At 50.2% G+C, this 21,171-nt stretch overlaps 1 non-coding gene across 1 annotated transcript; it reads right to left on the bottom strand.

Annotated features, from left to right (window-relative positions):
• Positions 1-435: 435 nt before the first annotated feature.
• On the bottom strand, positions 436-507 carry trnae-uuc (transfer RNA glutamic acid (anticodon UUC)). The gene has a single exon. It is a non-coding gene; the product is annotated as a tRNA-Glu (tRNA).
• Positions 508-21,171: the final 20,664 nt, after the last annotated feature.

Genomic DNA, 21,171 nt, shown 5'->3' with positions numbered 1-21,171 from the left:
ATCTGTACAACTGATGGGAAAACACAAGTAATTGAGGAATAACGGGCAACCAATTTGACTCTTTGCAATTTCGACTCAGCAGGATGAAAGTTCATAGAATTTACAGTGCAGGAGGAGGCCATTCAGCCCATCGAGTCTGCACTGGCTCTTGGAAAGAGGTCAACACCTCCACCCTATCCCCATAAACCAGTAACCCCACCCAACACTAAGGGCAATTTTGGACACTAAGGGCAATTTATCATGGCCAATCCACCTAACCTGCACATCTTTGGACTGTGGGAGGAAACCGGAGCACCCGGAGGAAACCCACGCACACACGGGGAGGATGTGCAGACTCCGCACAGACAGTGACCCAAGCCGGAATCGAACCTGGGACCCTGGAGCTGTGAAGCAATTGTGCTATCCACAATGCTACCGTGCTGCCCCAATTCATCATTCCCTGACCGGGAATCAAACCCGGGCCGCGGCGGTGAAAGCGCCGAATCCTAACCACTAGACCACCAGGGAGTGCGTTGCACGTGCTACTGTGGAGACTTCCTGGGCGGAATTCTCCGCAGCCCGACGGTGAAATCGTGAACGCCGATCGGGCAGAGAGTGCCTCCCGACGCCGAAATTGAGGCAGGAGCCAGCTTGACGCCGGTCGGCGACGTTTTTCCCCCTCCAAATGGCCGCCATCGGGACGCGTGCCGCGCGCCATCGCGATGCCATTGGCACGTCATCAGTCGGCCCACCCGCGATGCTCCGTGTCCAATGGACCGAGTTCCCGATGGCATGGGCCACGTGTGGTCCCAGCGGTCATGAGCCTGACGAGCTGGCTGCGAACAGTGGTGGGGGGGGGGCTGGCCATGATGTGGGCTGTGGGGTCGGGGTGGATGGGTATCCAGTCCAGGCATGCGCAGTTGCAGCTTGTCAGCCCTGCGATGCGCGGCACGGGACCCGGCGATTCTCCAGCCATTTTCCACGTGATCTGCGGGTGTTCCACGCGGCGTCGGTGCTAGCCTGTCACGGGTACCGGATCCTCTGTTGGCGTTGGCACTTAGCCTCAGGAATGGAGAATCCAGCCCCCTATGTTTGAATGAAACCCCACAGCTGAAGCCTTGAGTCATGTTCTTTGGCTCAGGTGACCGCGGACTCAGTGAGTTCGAGCCTTTCCCCCTTCCTCTCCACAATAATCTAGACCAGCATTGTGGAACGGTGCTGAGGAGCTGCAGTTTCTTTTCTTTTGAATGAGATATTAACTGGATGCCCTTGACTGTCAGTCCAGGTGAATGTCAATGATTCCATGGAAATATTCCAAGGAAGATTGAGCAGTTTTTCAAGTTCCCAGACTTGTTCTCTTGCAATAAAATTATAGAAACTTTACCACACAAATCAAGGGCATTTGGTCTGTTTTGTTCACTGAATGAACTATCTGTTCACTTACTTCCAATTTTTGTCCACTTCCCATTAACCCGTCCACAATTTTTCTTTATCGATGACTGCTTTTTCATTACAGTTCTTGTTTCCCCACCAAATCAGTAGGAATACACTTTCCTCAGTCGGCCTTCAATACTGCTTGACCCCCTCTAAAAAAAAGATAAAAGCAAATGACTGCGGATGCTGGAATCTGAAAAAAAAACCCTGTAAAGACTGGACAATCTCAGCAGATCCTGCAGCATTTGTGGAGAGAGGAGGGAGCTAAAGTTTTGCTTCTGGATTACTCTCAGTCAAAGCTGGAGAACTGGAAATAGGGTCAGATTTATACTGTTGTGGGGGGAGGGGGGAGCAGTGGGGCTGGATAGTGGGCCAGTGATAGGTGGAGATTGACAAAGGTGCCAAGGACAGAAAGACACAAGGAATGTAAATGAGGGTGATTAAGACTAAGAAGAGTACTGAGAGTGGCACATGAAGAGATTATTAGGATGTGTGAATGGCAGAACAGAGGTGAGCAGAGTGTCAAAGGACAACTAGGAACAATTGGCCCAAGTGGATGACGGGAGGGGGGACAATGGTGAGGAAAAACAGGTCAATGGAAGAGAAAAAGATGCCTGATTTCTCGTGTCTCTCCTCACAATCAAACCATGTTCGTCACCACTGGATTGTGAACCTCTTCAGCCAGCTTTCCCGTGGCCTTGACATCTTACCTGGTCCGACAAGGATGGCACAATTTCCCAACCGTAGCCTCACCAGCACCATCAAAAAGAGAGTAAGCTGTCTTTCATTTGATTCATCTTTGTGATTGTGCCTAAAATGGTTGCCTCTCCACTAGCAGTTCATTATACTGGAAGTGATTGCACTGTGAGAAAGCTGTGAATGTTGCTATGGGAACACGGAAATTGTTGGGTGATTAATAGCCATTTAACTTCACCTTCTACCATCCTGGCATTCGGAGGTTGCAATGACAATGACTATCACGAGGATTTGGCATTTTTTGCACTGGCACAATATTTCTGTTTTCTCTGAGAGATTGACAATGTACACGGGCACAGTATTTTCTCGACTATTAAACATTTGCACTGTATTCTAGCATAGACTTCCTCCAGATGAGGTTCTGGCATTGTAACTGGCACAGCCCTTTGCTCTGAAGGGCTGGCACAGTCCCCTGTTTACTCTGATGGATTGCCACTGTATGCTGGCACAGTACTCCTCTTACTCGGAGGCCTTTGCATTATATATTTGCGCAATACTCCCTTCAACTCTGAGAATTCCACAATGTATATTTTCTCTGATGACAATCCTGTGAGGAGAGAGATAGACGACCTAGTGGAGCGGTGCAACGACAACAACCTCTCCCTCAACATCAGCAAAACTAAGGAGCTGGTTATCGACGGAGTGAGGTATCGTACACTCCCCTGTCTGCATCAATGGTGCTGAGGTGGAGGTGGCTGCCAGCTTCAAATTCTTAGGTGTGCACATCACCAACAATCTGTCCTGGCCCACTCACTTCGACGCGACGGCCAAGAAAGCTCATCAACGCCTATACTCTCTCAGGAAACTAAAGAAATTTGGTATGTCCACATTGACACTTTCAGATTTTTACAGATGCACCGTAGAAAGCATCCTATCTGGCTGCATCACAGCCTGGGATGGCAACTGCTCGGCCCAAGACCGTCAGAAACAACAGAGAGTCGTGAACACCGCCCAGTCCATCACACAAACCATCTATTGACTGTGTCTACACCTCCCGCTGCCTCTGGAAAGCAGGCAGCATAATCAAAGACCCCTCCCATCCAGGGTATTATCCCTCTTCCATCGGACAGAAAATACAGAAGTCTGAGAGCACGTATTAACAGGTTAAAAAACAGCTTCTTCCCCGCTGTTACCAGACTCCTGAGTGACCCACTTATGGACTCAACTGATCTCTCCATGCACCTTCTCTACTGAGTAGTACTACACTCAGTATGCTTCATCCAATGTCCATGTCTATGTATTTACATTGTGTATCTATCGTATGTCCTATGTTTTTCATGTATGGTACGACCTGACTGGACTGTACGCAAAACAATGTTTTTCACCGTACCTCGGTCGACGTGACAATAAATCGAAATACCCCGGCCCACACCACAGGAAACCGTTCCGTTTCTACAGTCATCACTTGCAAGTGATTGCTTGCCTGGGACTTTACAAGGGGGATAGTCTCAGGATAAAAGGGTGCCCATTTCAGACTGAGATGAGAAGGCATATTTTTTCTCAGAGGTTTGAGAGTCTTGGGAACTCCTTGCTACAGAGCGCTGTGGGGGCAGAGTCCATGTGTATAATTACAGCTTAGAGAGATAGATACTTGATCAGTAAGGGAATCAAAGGCCATGGGGAAAAGGGCAGGAAAGTGGACGAGAGGGATGTTGGATCACCCATGATCCTGTTGGATGGCGGAGCAGGCGCGAGGGGCTGAGTGGTCCACTCCTGTTCCTATTTATTATGGGTTGGGTCTATCCTACTTTATGTGTCCAGGACATGTCTGGTTAATTTTCCACTTACTCCTGACTGAAGCCTGGGCCACAGAGTGCTACTAGTGAAACCAAATGACACTGCACTCTCTGATCCGGCACCCTTTACAATCTAACACAGTGATATGAAAAAAGGGTATTTAGTTTTAATTTTTTTTTTACTTTAATGGGAAAGATTGAATTAAAGGTACCCCTTTTCTGCCAACAAGACGCTCATATTAAGGCACTAGTATATCTACCTTTGAAACAATGGCGTCACTTCGATCTGTTCATTTACTTCTATTATGTTTTATGTTCCATTCGCCGAGAAACGAGTACATCAGCAACTTCCCGCATTGACGTTAAGTGTCTCCTTTTAGCCACCTAAATTATATCTGTCTTGTGATTTTGTTTTAACCATGAGTTTTAAAACCCATCATAAAACTGAGGCTATTGACAGGCACCTTCAAAGAAAATATAATATTTTATGCTCTTAATATCCTGTGTTTGAATTGAAATAATTTCCAGGCAGCGTAACTGCTATCTCTGACAATAACCTGTATTTTATTACCTCTCTTGTACTTGGCATTGGTTACAAATCACCCACTCTAACATCCCTTGTTTAGTGTGCATTCATTTCTTTTCCAAACAATAACCTTTGTCCCTACCTTTTGTGCTGATATATTGATGTACTAAGGAGATTTTACATTTCTGTTTTTACCGCCACATAGTTCAAATCACTGACATGACTTGCAATGGGCTGCTTTTCATTTCTGCGCTGCTCTACTGCACCACCGCCTCTCTCCATTATTGCTATATTGTCAGGCTTGCTTGTCCAACATCCGGTTCATACGACCAGAAATGTCGGGGTCAATTACTAGGGGGCATAGGTTTAAGGTGCGAGGGGTAAAATATAGAGATGTACGAGGCAAGTTTATTACACAGAGGGTAGTGGGTGCCTGGAACTCGCTACCGGAGGAGGTGGTGGAAGCAGGGACGATAGGGACATTTAAGGGGCATTTTGACAAATACATGAACAGGATGGGAATAGAGGGATACGGACCCAGGAAGTGCAGAAGATTGTAGTTTAGACGGGCAGCATGGTCGGTGCAGGCTTGGAGGGCCAAATGGCCTGTTCCTGTGCTGTACATTTCTTTGTTCTTTGTTCTCTGCCAATTAAATAATGGGAAAACGCTGGGCGGGATTCTCCCACCGGGCGGCTAAGTGCCGACGCCGATGTAAAAACGGGAGTGTTTTACTCCGGTGTCGGCGCCTGTTCCGGGACGCCATTCTGCAGCCCACAGTGGGGTAGCACGGCATTGGAACGGCCCACACCGCTCCAGCTGCCGATGCCGGCCTGAACCCGAAGCCGCACAGGAACAGGCCCTTCGGCCCTCCAAGCCTGTACCATTCATGAAACTAACCTTGGCCAAAACCCTCAACACTTCCTTGTGCCATATCCCTCTATACCCATCCTATCTGTGATTGTCAAGATATCTTTTGAGTTAATGTATCTGCTTCCACAACCTCCTCTGTCAACGCGTTCCAGGCATTCACCACCCTCTGCGTAAAAAAACTGCCTCACACATCTCCTCGAAACTTTGCCCCACTGACCTTAAGTCGATGCCCTCTGGTGACTGACTCCTGCACCCTGAGAAAGAGTGCCTGCCCATCCACTCTATCCATGCCCCTCATAATCTTGTAGACCTCTATCAGGTCACTCCTCAACCTCCTTCATTCTGATGAGAACAGTCCAGGCAACATGGGGCAGCACGGTAGCCTTGTGGATAGCACAATTGCTTCACAGCTCCAGGGTCCCAGGTTTGATTCCGGCTTGGGTCACTGTCTGTGCGGAGTCTGCACATCCTCCCCGTGTGTGCGTGGGTTTCCTCCGGGTGCTCCGGTTTCCTCCCACAGTCCAAAGATGTGCGGGTTAGGTGGATTGGCCACGATAAATTGCCCTTAGTGTCCAAAATTGCCCTTAGTGTTGGGTGGGGTTACTGGGTTATGGGGATAGGGTGGCGGTGTTGACCTTGGGTAGGGTGCTCTTTCCAAGAGCTGGTGCAGACTCGATGGGCCGAATGGCCTCCTTCTGCACTGTAAATTCTATTCTATGAACATCCTGGTAAACCTCCTCTGCACCTTCTCCAAAGCCTCCACATCCTTCTGATAGTGTGGCGGCCAGAATTGTGCGCAATATTCCAAGTGTGGCCTTCCCAAGGTTCTATACAACTGGAGTATGACTTGCCAGTTTTCATACTCTATGCCCTGTCAAATGAAGGCAAGCATTCCGTATGCTTTCTTGACGACGTTGTCCACTTGTGTTGCCACTTTCAAAGATCTGTGGACCTGTACGCCCAAATCTCTTTGACTTTCCATATTTCTAACAGTTTTGCCATTTACTGTACTGCTGGGTCAGTGCGACATTGCTGTTCGAGGGATCTTGGGCTGGATTCTCCCAAAATGGGACTGTATCCCCATGCCGGCGTGAAAACGCTGGCGTTTTACTCCAGAGATTCCTGTAAAAAAGTGGAGCTAATTCAATGCCCTGCAGGGGACTAGGAGGGATCCGGAATAAATCTTGCAGCTTTAGCTGCGGATACGGGCCCCCCGCACGTCCGGTTTGGAGTCCGCGCATGCGCACGGCGGCAACCTCCAGCGGCCGCGCCGTGCTCCATGGCGGACTCGGATCGCGAAGCCAGACGCAAAAATGAGACCCCCCCGATCGGCCACACGCCCGAGCATCTAACTACGCGGATCTAACCCCCAGCCGCCTAAAAGGCCCCCCCCCCACCCTCCCTCCGGTGTCCGATACCCGCCCTCACCACATTACATAATTGCTTCATGATTGGGCAACACAGATAAAATACGAGGCAAAGAAATGAGTACGGTCGGAGTGAATCAGGAGAAATGGCATAGTCAGCTCATGTTGAGAAAAGTTTGCCTCAGGGTTGGATTTCAATCATGAAAACAAAAGGATATCAAGTGATGGAAGAACTGATTAAATTTGACCAATATACCTACATGGCTTTCGCCATGTAGGGGAGGGAGGGAGGGAAGTCAGCACAAGAAAGTTATCTGAACAAGAAAAATTAAATGTGGAATGTGTCTCAATCCGCGATTGAGTCATTCGTTTTCGTGCTCTGCTCTTAACTTCTCATTGGGAATGAGCAGAATTGCAGATTTATCCTAATAATGAGGTTCTCGCGATTCGAGCTGCCACCATCGGGAGGCAGAGAATTCAGACCTCTGGATGTCTCAAATTGCCTTAGAGTTAATAAAGTACTGTTCATTGGTCTGTACATTAAAATGGAACACCCGTTTGGACCAGTACAAGTTATTTCCCAAATGTTATTCATTTTTTTTCAGTCCAATCAAATTGTGGGAGAGGGTGTCCTTCGTCTCCTCAATGGCATTCAGACTCTCCAATTGGAGTGGGGTGGGTGGGGGCAGGTCCTCTCTGAGCCATCTGTTTTTTTTTAATTTTAGAGTACCCAATTATTTTTTTTCCAATGAAGGGGCAATTTAGCGTGGCCAATCCACCTAACCTGCACATTTGTTTGGGTTGTGGGGGTGAAACCCACGCAGACACGGGGAGATTGTGCAAACTCCACACAGACAGTGATGCAGGGCCGGGATTTGAACCCGAGTCCCCAGCGCCGTAGTCCCAGTGCTAACCACTGCGCCACCATGCTGCCCTTTCTCTGAGCCATCTTCTTGGCTGCATTGAGAGTGTGTGGCGAGTGGAGCACTTATAAGCTGCTCCAGCTTGTCAGGGTCTTTAACTCGAATTCTGGCCCCGGTGAATCCGATGCCAGCGGGAGACGGGAATTGCTTCTAATTCACGTTGGCGGGGTGCTGGCCCATTCACATCTATTGAATTTCCGGTCAAACTGCGCCCCCCCCCCCAGCGGTAACGCGACTTGCACGCGATTCAGTTCCGGCGGGAGCAGTCCGAGCGGAGATTCCAGCCCTTTCTTGTTTTTAACTGCTAGTGAATAAAACTAGCCTCAGGGCACTTATAGTTGAAGTGCTGTGGTGAAGGAACTTTGTCAGATATAAATTGCTCGTCACCCCCTTTAGTGTCACGTGACAAAGGCAGGATTATGTAACTCATTTTGTTTTGTTTTTTCAGGTTGTTTTTGCCCCTGTAACGTTGTGTGACGTCTGCAATGTGACATCCAGAACCTGATGTTGAGGGTGTGACATCTGTCATGCTGCTTAATGGATGGACCCTTGTAGCTTTGGTCCGCTCCTTACCCAGATTTAGACCTTCCTTCCAAAAGGTGTGAAATTAACATGGGATTAATTGCTTTAGATAGGAGCCTATTGTACAGACTCACGATTTTGTGCAGGTTGAAAAAAAATCCTTTGAATTTTAAGAGGTGTGTTAATTCTGTGTTCATTAATGGAGCTGGATTTCACTCTGTTAATTTACCTTGTGCTTTGTTTTAATTTAAAAAGAGCAACTTGTGACTTCCGGGTGCGGCGATGACCAGCTAAGTCGCACGTTTCGGCACCTCCCGTTTTAACGGACTTTTGGGCTCTTATCGGGAGTCCCAACGGCAATTTTTGAAGGCTAAACCCACTGTGAGGTGACATAGAAGGGAGTCCCCCCGGATGTGAATGGACAGAAGAGATAATAGTGGCCAGATTGCGGAGGATCCTCTGGAGCAGCGGCAAAGAAGGGAAGTGAGAAGCAAGATGGCGGCGGAGGGTGGCCAGTTGGTATGGGGCCTGCAACATCAGGAGTTCCTCCGGCGATGTGTGGAGGAGCTCAAGAAGGAGGTGCTGGCGCCGATGCTGCAGGCGATTGAGGGGTTAAAGGAGGCGCAGAAGACCCAAGAGATGGAGCTCCGTGGAGTGAAGGCAAAAGCTGCTGAAAATGAGGACGAGATACAGGGCTTGGTGGTGAAGACGGAGACGCACGAGGCACTGCATAAGAGGTGTATGGGGAGACTGGAAGCCCTGGAAAATAGCTTGAGGAGGAAGAACTTAAGAATCTTGGGTCATCCCGAAGGGGCAGAGGGAGCCGACGTTGGGGCGTATGTGAGCACGATGCTTCATACCTTAATGGGAGCTGAGGCCCCGACGGGCCCCCTGGAAGTGGAGGGAGCGTATCGAGTCCTCGTGAGAAGACCAAAGGCAGGAGAAATACCTTGAGCAATAGTGGTGAGGTTCCACCGCTACAAGGACAGGAGATGGGTGAAAAAGACACGGAGCAGCAGGTGGGAGAACGCGGTGATCCGCGTGTATCAGGATTGGAGTGCGGAGGTGGCGAGAAGGAGGGCGAGTTTCAATCGGGCCAAGGCGGTGCTCCACAAGAGGAAAGTGAAGTTCGGAATGTTGCAGCCGGCAAGACTGTGGGTTACACACCAGGGTAAACTCCACTACTTCGAGACGGCAGAGGAGGCGTGGACATTTATTGAAGAGGAGAAGTTGGACTAGATTGGAGAAAGAGTGTTTGAAATGAAGTAGTGAGGTGGTCGTAAGGGACTGTGAATCAGATGGGGGAAAATTTTCTTTCCCCTCGAAGGGGGGGACACACGAAGAAATGTGGGCGCCGGTGGGGAAGGGGAGGGGGAAGGAGAGAGGGAGCTGCGCCATCAGGGGCGGGGCCGAGAGGGAAGCGCGGGCTTTGTTCCCGCGCTATGGAAATTGTGGCGGGAAAAGGGGGCGCAGGAAGGAAGGGGCCTCACATAATGAGAGGCTAAGGATAAACAGGGGAAGCCGAGGTCAGCCAGAGTTTGCTGACTTCCGGAAGCAATATGGGGGGAGCAAATAAGCTAGAGAGGGATCTATCAGGGGGAGAGGGGGGGGGGGTTAACTGGGTTGCTGCTGCTAAGGGGAAGGGGGAGCTGTTACGGGATGGGATGGTCGGGACGGGAGGGCGCCGTCGGGGGGATACGTGGGTGCGTGGGAACCGGGTGAGGAGCTGGTCTAAAAAAGGGGATGGCTAGTCGACGAGGGGGGGAGGGGTAAAGAGCCCCCCAACCCGGTTGATCACGTGGAACGTGAGAGGGTTGAATGGGCCGATTAAGAGGGCAAGGGTACTTGCGCACCTAAAGAAGCTAAAGGCAGACGTGGCCATGCTTCAGGAGATGCACCTGAAACTGGCGGATCAGGTCAGATTAAGAAAAGGATGGGTGGGACAGGTATTCCACTCGGGCTTGGATGCGAAAAATAGAGGGGTGGCAATACTGGTGGGGAAACGGGTATTGTTTGAGGCGAAGACCATAGTGGCGGACAGTGGGGGTAGATACGTGATGGTGAGTGGCAGATTGCAAGGTGAGGCGGTGGTGCTGGTGAATGTATATGCCCCGAACTGGGATGACGTGAACTTTATGAAGCGTATGTTGGGGCGCATCCCGGACCTGGAGATGGGAAAGTTGGTAATGGGGGGGGGACTTTAACATGGTGCTGGACCCAGGGCTGGACCGGTCCAGATCTAGGACCGGGAGGAGGCCGGCAGCGGCCAAGGTGCTTAAGGGCTTTATGGAGCAGATGGGAGGAGTGGATCCCTGGAGATTTACTAGGCCAAGGAGTAAAGAGTTTTCCTTCTTCTCCCATGTCCACAAAGTGTACTCCCGGATAGACTTCTTTGTCCTGGGAAGGGCGCTGATCCCGAAGGTGGCAGGAACGGAGTATTCGGCTATAGCCATTTCAGATCATGCCCCACATTGGGTAGATCTGGAAGTAGGAGAGGAAAAGGAACAGCGCCCACTCTGGAGATTAGATATGGGACTGTTGGCGGACGAGGGGGTATGTGTAAGGGGACGTATTGAAAGGTACCTAGAGATTAATTATGACTGAGAGGTCCAGGTGGGAGTGGTCTGGGAGGCGCTGAAGACGGTGGTTAGAGGGGAGCTGATCTCCATAAGGGCCCATAAGGGGAAACAAGAGGTTAGAGAAAGGGAGAGATTGTTGAGAGTGGATAGGCAATATGTGGAGGCTCCAGACGAAGGGCTATACAGGGAAAGACGGAGATTGCAGATGGACTTTGACTTGTTGACCACGGGTAAGGCGGAGGCACAATGGAGGAAGGCACAGGGAGTGCAGTATGAATATGGAGAGAAGGCGAGCCGGCTGCTGGCCCAACAACTTAGGAAGAGGGGGGCGGCGAGAGAGATCGGAGGGGTTAGAGACGAGGAGGGAAAGATGGAACGGGGAGCGGAGAGGGTGAACGGGGTGTTTAAGGTATTTTACGAGAGGCTATATAAGGCTCAACCCCCGGAAGGGAAAGAGGGAATGATGCATTTCCTAGACCAGCTGGAGTTCCCGAAGGTTGAGCAACAGGAGATGACAGGACTGGGAGCGCAGATTGAGGTGGAGGAGGTGGTAAAAGGAATTGGGAGCATGCAGGCAGGGAAGGCCCCGGGACTGGCTGGGTTCCCGGTGGAGTTCTATAGGAAATACGTGGACCTGCTGGCCCCACTTCTGACGAGAACCTTTAATGAGGCCAGGGGAAGGGGGACACTACCCCCGACGATTTCGGAGGCGACGATATCGCTGATCCTGAAAAGAGACAAAGACCCGCTGCAGTGCGGGTCATACAGGCCTATTTCCCTCTTGAACGTAGATGCCAAGCTTTTGGCCAAGGTGATGGCGACGAGGATAGAGGACTGTGTCCCTGGGGTGGTGCATGATGATCAAACGGGGTTTGTTAAAGGGAGGCAATTGAATGCTAATACACGGAGGCTGCTGGGGGTGATGATGATGCCCCCACCGAAGGGGGAGGCGGAGATAGTGGTGGCGATGGATGCAGAGAAAGCATTTGATAGAGTGGAGTGGGACTACCTGTGGGAAGTACTGAGGAGATTTGGATTTGGAGAGGGGTTCATTAGATGGGTTCAGCTCCTGTACAGGGCCCCGGTGGCAAGTGTGATTACAAATAGGCAACGATCTGACCACTTCCGACTACATAGGAGTACAAGACAGGGATGTCCCCTGTCCCCGTTACTGTTTGCGTTGGCAATTGAGCCACTGGCCATAGCGCTGAGGGGCTCTAGGAAGTGGAGGGGGGTACTTAGAGGAGGAGAAGAGCATCGGGTGTCATTATACGTGGATGATTTGTTGTTGTATGTCGCGGACCCAGTGGAGGGGATGCCTGAGATAATGCAGACACTCAGGGAGTTTGGAGAATTTTCAGGATATAAATTGAATATGGGGAAGAGTGAACTGTTGGTGATGCACCCTGGGGAACAGGGTGTGGTAGTATGTATTGGGGGTCATGTGGGACTGGAAGCCCTAATGTCATTGGCTGGCAGATCCCGGGTCCTGGTTGGCCGTTGACCTCATACTCCGCCCTGAAGGCGAAGTATAAGAAGCCGGTGCCTTCCCCCGCAGGCCCGACACGGTAAGACGCTGTTCCTTAACTACCTTCCCCAGCGCACAAAAGATTTGCCTAGCTGCAGGATCCCACTCCGTACAGATCCAGGGATTCTGCATAGTTACCCTAACGGTACAGGGGAGGGAATTCAAAAACTACAAACTTAACGTCCTTCCCCAACTCTGTGCCCCCACCTTGCTGGGCTTAGATTTTCAATGTAACCTACAGAGCCTTACGTTTAAATTCGGCGGCCCCATACCCCCACTCACTATCTGCGGCCTCGCCACCCTCAAGGTGCAACCCCCGTCCTTGTTTGCGAACCTCACCCCGGATTGCAAACCCGTCGCCACTAGGAGCAGACGGTACAGCGCCCAGTACCGGACCTTCATTCGCTCCAAAGTCCAGCGGCTACTAAAGGAGGGCATAATCCAGGCCAGCAATAGTCCCGGGAGAGCGCAGGTGGTAGTAGTGAAGACAGGGGAGAAACAAAGGATGGTCATTGACTATAGCCAGACCATCAACAGGTACACACAACTAGACGCATACCCTCTCCCCCGCATATCCGACATGGTCAATCGGATTGCCCAGTATAAAGTCTTCTCCACCGTGGACCTCAAGTCCGCCTACCATCAGCTCCCCATCTGCCCAAGTGACCGCAAGTACACAGCCTTCGAGGCAGACAGGCGGTTATACCATTTCCTACGGGTCCCTTTTGGCGTCACAAACGGTGTCTCGGTCTTCCAACGGGAAATGGACCGAATGGTTGATCAACATGGGTTACGGGCCACGTTCCCGTACCTCGACAATGTAACCATCTGCGGCCACGATCAGCAGGACCACGACGCCAACCTCCAAAACTTCCTCCAGACTGCCAAAGCCTTGAACCTCACGTACAACGAGGACAAGTGCGTTTTTAGCACCGATCGGCTAGCCATTCTGGGCTACATAGTGCGCAATGGGATAATAGGCCCGACCCCGAACGTATGCGCGCACTCATGGAATTTCCCCTCCCGCACTGCCCAAAAGCCCTGAAACGCTGCCTGGGGTTCTTTTCATACTACGCCCAGTGGGTCCCCCAGTACGCAGACAAGGCCCGCCCCCTAATACAGACCACGACTTTCCCGCTGTCGACAGAGGCTTGCCAGGCTTTCAGCCGCATCAAAGCGGACATCGCAAAGGCCACGATGCGCGCCATCGACGAGTCCCTCCCCTTCCAGGTCGAGAGCGACGCCTCTGACGTAGCTCTAGCGGCTACCCTTAACCAAGCGGGCAGACCCGTGGCCTTCTTCTCCCGAACCCTCCACGCCTCAGAAATCCGCCACTCCTCAGTGGAAAAGGAAGCCCAAGCCATAGTGGAAGCTGTGCGACATTGGAGGCATTACCTAGCCGGCAGGAGATTCACTCTCCTCACTGACCAACGGTCGGTAGCCTTCATGTTCGATAATGCACAGCGGGGCAAGATCAAGAACGACAAGATCTTGTGGTGGAGGATCGAACTCTCCACCTTCAACTATGAGATCTTGTACCGGCCCGGAATGCTGAACGAGCCGTCCGATGCACTATCCCGCGGGACATGTGCCAACGCACAAATTGACCGCCTCCAAGCCCTCCACGAGAACCTCTGCCACCCGGGGGTCACTCGGTTTTACCACTTCATCAAGTCCCGCAATCTCCCATACTCTTTAGAGGAGGTCCGTACAGTCACAAGAGACTGCCACATCTGAGCAGAATGCAAACCGCATTTTTTCAGGCCAGATGGAACGCACCTGATTAAGGCTTCCCGCCCCTTTGAACGCCTCAGTCTCGATTTCAAAGGGCCCCTCCCCTCCACCGACCGCAACGCGTATTTCCTTAATGTAGTGGACGAATACTCCCGCTTCCCTTTTGCCATTCCCTGCTCCGACATGACCGCGGCCACAGTCATTAAAGCCCTGAACAGCATCTTCACGCTGTTCGGTTACCCCGCATACGTCCACAGCGACAGGGGGTCCTCTTTCATGAGTGACGAGCTGCGCCAGTTCCTGCTCAGCAAGGGCATAGCTTCAAGCAGGTCGACCAGCTACAACCCCCGGGGGAATGGGCAAGTAGAAAGGGAGAACGGCACGGTCTGGAAGGCCGTCCTACTGGCCCTACGGTCCAGGGATCTCCCAGTTTCACGGTGGCAGGAGGTCCTCCCGGACGCTCTCCATTCCATCCGGTCGTTATTATGTACGAGCACTAATCAAACGCCTCATGAGCGTCTCCTTGTCTTCCCTAGGAGGTCCTCCTCTGGAACGTCGCTGCCGACCTGGCTGGCGGCCCCAGGACCCATCCTGCTCCGAAACCACGTGCGGGCACATAAGGCGGACCCGTTGATCGAAAGGGTTCACCTCCTCCACGCAAACCCCCAGTACGCCTACGTGGAGTACCCCGACGGCCGACAGGACACTGTCTCCCTGCGGGATCTGGCGCCCGCCGGCACCACGCACACCCCCCCGACACCATCAACCCAACCGCCCCCCTTCCTGCCACCGCCGCACCCCGCGACCGCCCCCTTCCCAGGAGGATCAGTCCCCCTCCCCTTTGCACCGACAGCTGAAACCGTGCGGCTCCCGGAGGCGACAACGCTGGTACAAGCACCACCACCACCGCCGGGGCCGAGGCGATCGACACGGACGACCAGGCCGCCCGACCGACTCGTGGCGTCGATGTAAAAGAAAGATGGACTGTCCAATGAACATTTTGTTTTCCTATATCCTCTGTAAATAGTTGTAACAGGACGATACTGTCCAATACTGTACTACCATGTAACTGTTCTATCCTCCCAGGGCCAGCCCTGTAAACCCTTACCATCATACGAAGCATCACCCCGCCGGGTTCATTTTTGACAAGGGGTGAATGTGGTAGTATGTATTGGGGGTCATGTGGGACTGGAAGCCCTAATGTCATTGGCTGACAGATCCCGGGTCCTGGTTGGCCGTTGACCTCATACTCCGCCCCGAAGGCGAAGTATAAGAAGCCGGTGCCTTCCCCCGCAGGCCAGTTTACTATCGGGCTGCTGGGGAACAGACACGCTTAATAAAGCCTCATCGACTTCACTCTATTCGTCTCACGGAGTCTTTGTGCGCCACACAGGGCAGGGGAATAGACGTTTTACCGTTGAGAAGGGTAACAAGGGATTTCCGGTATTTAGGGATCCAGGTGGCCAGGAACTGGGGAACCTTGCATAAGCTTAACTTGGCACGACTGGTAGAGCAGATGGAAGAGGACTTTAGGAGGTGGGACATGGCTCCCCTGTCATTGGCGGGCAGGGTGCAGGCGGTTAAAATGGTGGTCCTTCTGAGGTTTCTTTTTGTGTTCCAGTGCCTCCCTGTACTGATTACAAAGGCCTTTTTTAAGAAGGTGGACAAGAGTATTATGAGCTTTGTGTGGGCTGGAAAGACCCCAAGAGTAAAGAGGGGGTTCCTGCAGCGCAGTAGGGACAGAGGGGGACTGGCACTGCCGAGTCTAAGTGATTATTATTGGGCCGCCAACGTGTCAATGATATGTAAGTGGATGAGGGAAGAGGAGGGAGCGGCGTGGAAAAGACTGGAGATGGCGTCCTGTAGGGGAACTATCCTAAAAGCACTGGCGACGGCGGCGTTGCCGTTCTCCCCGAAAAGGTACACCACAAACCCAGTGGTGGTGGCAGCTCTGAAAATTTGGGGGCAGTGGAGACGACATAAGGGAGTGACGGGTGCCTCAGTGTGGTCCCCGATAAGGAACAACCATAGGTTCGTCCCGGGAAGGATAGATGGGGGATTTAAATCTTGGCAGCGAGCAGGAATTGCGAAATTGAAGGACTTCTTCTTAGACGGGACGTTCACGAGTCTGGGAGCACTGACAGAAAAATATGGGTTGCCACCTGGGAATGCATTTCGCTATATGCAAGTGAGGGCATTTGTGAGGCAACAGGTGAGGGAATTTCCGCAGCTCCCGGCGCAAGAGATCCAGGACAGAGTGATTTCGGGGGCATGGGTGGGTGATGGTTGGGTGTCAGATATATATAGGGAAATGAGAGACGAGGGGGAGACGATGGTAGAGGAGCTGAAGGGAAAATGGGAGGAGGAGCTGGGGGAAGAGATTGAGGAGGGGCTGTGGGCAGATGCCCGAAGTAGCGTAAACTCTTTGTCCTCGTGTGCCAGGCTCAGCCTGATACAATTCAAGGTTCTACACAGGGCGCATATGACTGGAGCAAGGCTGAGTAGATTTTTTGGAGTGGAGGATAGGTGCGGGAGATGCGCGGGAAGCCCGGCAAACCACACCCACATGTTTTGGTCATGTCCGGTATTGCATGGGTTCTGGGTGGGTGTGCCAAAAGTGATTTCGAAGGTGGTGGGGGTCCGGGTCGAACCAGGCTGGGGGTTGGCTATATTTGGGATTGCAGATGAGCCGGGAGTGCAGGAGGCGAGAGAGGCCGATGTTTTGGCCTTTGCATCCCTAGTAGCCCGGCGAAGGATTCTACTTATGTGGAAAGAAGCTAAGCCCCCGGGTGTGGAGGCCTGGATCAATGACATGGCAGGGTTCATAAAATTGGAGCGGATAAAGTACGCACTAAGAGGTTCGGCTCAAGGGTTCACCAGGCGGTGGCAACCGTTCCTCGACTATCTCGCAGAGCGATGAGGGAAAATAGGAAAGGTAGCAGCAGCAACCCAGGGGGGAGGGGGGGGGGGGCTCATTTGGGTCCTCAGGGGTTTTATGTGCGTGTTTATATATTAGTTATTTATATTAGATGTTACGAAGTTACTATTTTAGTTGCTATTTCTGTTGTTTTTTATTTTGTTGTTGGCAGTTGCCGTTAGTTAGCATATTATTTATTTAAAAAAACGACCAATGTATATATTATTACAAAGTTGTAAAATGGGAAATTTTTGTTTGATCGAAAAACTTTAATAAAATATATATATTTTTTTAAAAGAGCAACTTGTAACTCACTCCCAGTGAGTTCCCCCAGTGAGCCAGAGAAGACACAGCCAGAGTGAGACAGCAAAGAGTGAGTTTGGGAATTTGAATCTAGGTGGGAATTGAATAAAATCAAATCAGTAAGTCAGCTCCTTTTAAATTTCAGGAGTTTAAATTAATTTATATTAATCTAGTATTGTGCAGTGTAGTTTAACAAGGGCTGCCCCACCCACTCACATAACTGGTTGGCAGTTAAGTGTCAGTCACTTAAATCTACTTTGATCTAAAAGCAGGTGGGGGAGGGGAGTCAATTCAGACCAATTTAAAAACAGCAACTTGTAAACTCACTCCCAGTGAGTTCTCCCAGTGAGTCAGAGAAAACACAGCCAGAGTGAGACAGCAGAGTGAGTTTGGGAATTTGAATCTAGGTGGAAATTCAAAGCTGGGTGGGGAGGAGGTGCTTTTTATCCTTGGTAAATAACTGGTAAGTAGTTTTTCTGTTTTCTTTTTCTTTTCATTGGTATATTTATTTATTTTTTCTTTGTTTTTTTTTGGGGGGGGAAATTGTAGTTGTTCAAGTTAACCGAAGGTTTACAACATGGCAGGAGATCTCAGACCCATGTCACGCTCCTCGTGTGCGATGTGGGAGCTCAAGGACACGTCCACTGTCCCTGGCTCCTTCACGGGCAAGAAGTGTGTCCAGTTGCAGCTCCTGTTAGACCACTTGACGGCTCTGGAGCTGCAGATGGACTCACTTTGTAGCGTCCGCGATGCTGTGGACATAGTGGATAGCACATTTAGCGAGTTGGTCACACCGCAGGTGAAAGGTACTGAGGGAGATAGAAAATGGGTGACCAAAAGACAGAGCAAGAGTAGGAAGGCAGTGCAGGTGTCCCCTGCGGTCATCTCCCTGCAAAACAGACATAGCGCTTTGGATACTGTTGAGGGAGATGGCTCACCAGGGGAAGGCAGCAGCAGCCAGGTTCATGGCACAGTGACTGGCAGGAAGAAGAATGGCAGGGCTATAGTGATAGGGGACTCAATCGTAATGGGAATAGACAGGCGGTTCTGCGGACGCAATCGAGACTCTAGGATGGTATGTTGCCTCCCTGGTGCAAGGGTCAAAGATGTCTCGGAGCGGCTGCAGGACATTCTGGGGGGGGGGTGAGCTGCCAGCTGTCGTGGTGCACATAGGCACCAATGATATAGGTTAAAAACGGGACAAGGTCCTACAAGCTGAATTCAGGGAGTTAGGAGTTAAACTAAAAAGTAGGACCTCAAAGGTAGTAATCTCAGGATTGCTACCAGTGCCACGAGCCAGTCAGACTAGGAATTTCAGGATAGATAGGATGAATGCATGGCTCGAGAGATGGTGCAAGAGGGAGGGATTCAAATTCCTGTGCATTGGAACTGGTTCTGGGGGAGGTGGGACCAGTACAAACCGGATGGTCTGCACCTGGGCAGGGCTGGAACCGATGTCCTGGGGGGGTGTTTGCTAGAGCTGTTGGGGAGAGTTTAAACTAATGTGGCCGGGGGTTGGGAACCGATGCAGGAAGTTGGAAGGTAGTAAAACAGGGACAGAAACAAAAGGCAGTAAGGGGGAAAGTGGAAGGCAGAGAAGCCATAGTCAAAAATCAAAAAGGGCGACAGTACAAGGTACAGTGACTGAGGGCAGCTCAGTGAATAGGACCAGGAATACTAAAAGGAATAAAACGGGAAGTAAAAACATTAATGGTAAGTGACGCGGCAGGTTGTTACATGAAGATAGTGGTTCAACGACAAGGAAAATTAGGAGAAAAGTTAAGAGGAAATATAACTTAGGAGAGGTTACTGATCGAGGTGTTAAGATTCAGAACAGAGGTAAAAAAGCCAACATAAGTGTACTTTACCTGAATGCTCGTAGTATTCGGAATAAGGTAAATGAGTTGATGGCGCAAATCATCATGAATGACTATGATTCAGTGGCCATTACTGAAACATGGTTAAAGGATGGTCACGATTGGGAGTTAAATATCCAAGGGTATCAAACTATTCGGAAGGACAGAGTGGATGGTAAGGGTGGTGGTGTAGCTCTGTTATTTAAGGATGACATCCGGGAAATAGTAAGGGATGACATCGGTGCTATGGAGGATAAGGTTGAATCCATTTGGGTGGAAATCAGGAATAGTAAGGTGAAAAAGTCACTGATAGGAGTAGTCTTTTGGCCACCAAATAGTAACAGAATGGTGGGGCAGGCAATAAACAAAGAAATAACTGATGCATGTAGAAATGGTACTGCAATTATCATGGGGGATTTTAATCTACATGTCGATTGGTTTAACCAGGTCGGTCAAGGCAGCCTTGAGGAGGCGTTTATAGAATGTATCCGCGATAGTTTCCTAGAACAGTATGCAATGGAACCTACGAGGGAACAAGCGGTCCTAGATCTGGTCCTGTGTATTGAGACAGGATTGATTCAGGATCTCATAGTTAGGGATCCTCTTGGAAGAAGCGATCACAATATGGTGGAATTTAAAATACAGATGGAGGGTGAGAAGGTAAAATCAAACACTAGTGTTTTGTGCTTAAACAAAGGAGATTACAATGGGATGAGAGAAGAACTAGCTAAGGTAGACTGCGGGCAAAGACTTTATGGTGAAACAGTTGAGGAATAGTGGAGAACCTTCCAAGCGATTTTTCACACTGCTCAGCAAAGGTTTATACCAACAAAAAGGAAAGACTGTAGAAGGAGGGAAAATCGACCGTGGATATCTAAGGAAATAAGGGAGAGTATCAAATTGAAGGAAAAAGCATACAAAGTAGCAAAGATTCATGGGAGACTAGAGGACTGGGAAATCTTTAGGGGGCAACAGAAAGCTACTAAAAAAGCTATAAAGAAGAGTAAGGTAGATTATGAGAGTAAACTTGCTCAGAATATAAAAACAGATAGTAAAAGTTTCTACAAATATATAAAACAAAAAAGAGTGGCTAAGGTAAATATTGGTCCTTTTAGAGGATGAGAAGGGAGATTTAATAACGGGAGATGAGGAAATGGCTGAGGAACTGAACAGGTGTTTTGCTCTGTCTTCACAGTGGAAGACACAAATAACATGCCAGTGACTGATAAAAATGAAGCTATGACAGGTGATGACCTTGATAGGATTGTTATCACTAAGGAGGTAGTGATGGGCAAGCTAATGGGGCTAAAGGTAGACATGTCTCCTGGCCCTGATGGAATGCATCCCAGAGTGCTAAAAGAGATGGCTAGGGAAATTGCAAATGCGCTAGTGATAATTTACTAAAAATTCACTAGACTCTGGCGTGGTCCCGGCGGATTGGAAAGTAGCAAACGTGACACCACTGTTTTAAAAAGGAGGTAGGCAGAAAGCGGGTAATTATAGGCCAGTGAGCTTAACTTCGGTAGTAGGGAAGATGCTGGAATCTATCATCACGGAAGAAATAGCGAGGCATCTGGATGGAAATTGTCCCATTGGGCAGGCACAGCATGGGTTCATAAAGGGCAGGTCATGCCTAACTAATTTACTGCAATTTTTTGAGGACATTACCAGTGCGGTAGATAACGGGGAGCCAATGGATGTGGTATATCTGGATTTCCAGAAAGCCTTTGACAAGGTGCCACACAAAAGGTTGCTGCATAAGATAAAGATGCATGGCATTAAGGGTAAAGTAGTAGCATGGATAGAGGATTAGTTAATTAATAGAAAGCAAAGAGTGGGGATTAATGGGTGTTTCTCTGTTTGGCAATCAGTAGCTAGTGGTGTCCCTCAGGGATCAGTGTTGGGCCCACAATTGTTCACAATTTACATAGATGATTTGGAGTTGGGGACCAAGGGCAATGTGTCCAAGTTTGCAGATGACACGAAAATGAGTGGTGAAGCAAAAAGTGCAGAGGATACTGGTAGTCTGCAGAGGGATTTGGATAGGCTAAGTGAATGGGCTAGGGTCTGGCAGATGGAATACAATGTTGAAAAATGTGAGGTTATCCATTTTGGTAGGAATAACAGCAAAAGGGATCAT

This window comes from Scyliorhinus torazame, chromosome 4 (genome assembly GCF_047496885.1).
Source record: "Scyliorhinus torazame isolate Kashiwa2021f chromosome 4, sScyTor2.1, whole genome shotgun sequence".
Classification (NCBI taxonomy): Eukaryota; Metazoa; Chordata; class Chondrichthyes; order Carcharhiniformes; family Scyliorhinidae; genus Scyliorhinus; species Scyliorhinus torazame.
Note: the sequence above shows the minus strand (reverse complement) of the source record. Positions and strands in the feature narration are given on the sequence as shown.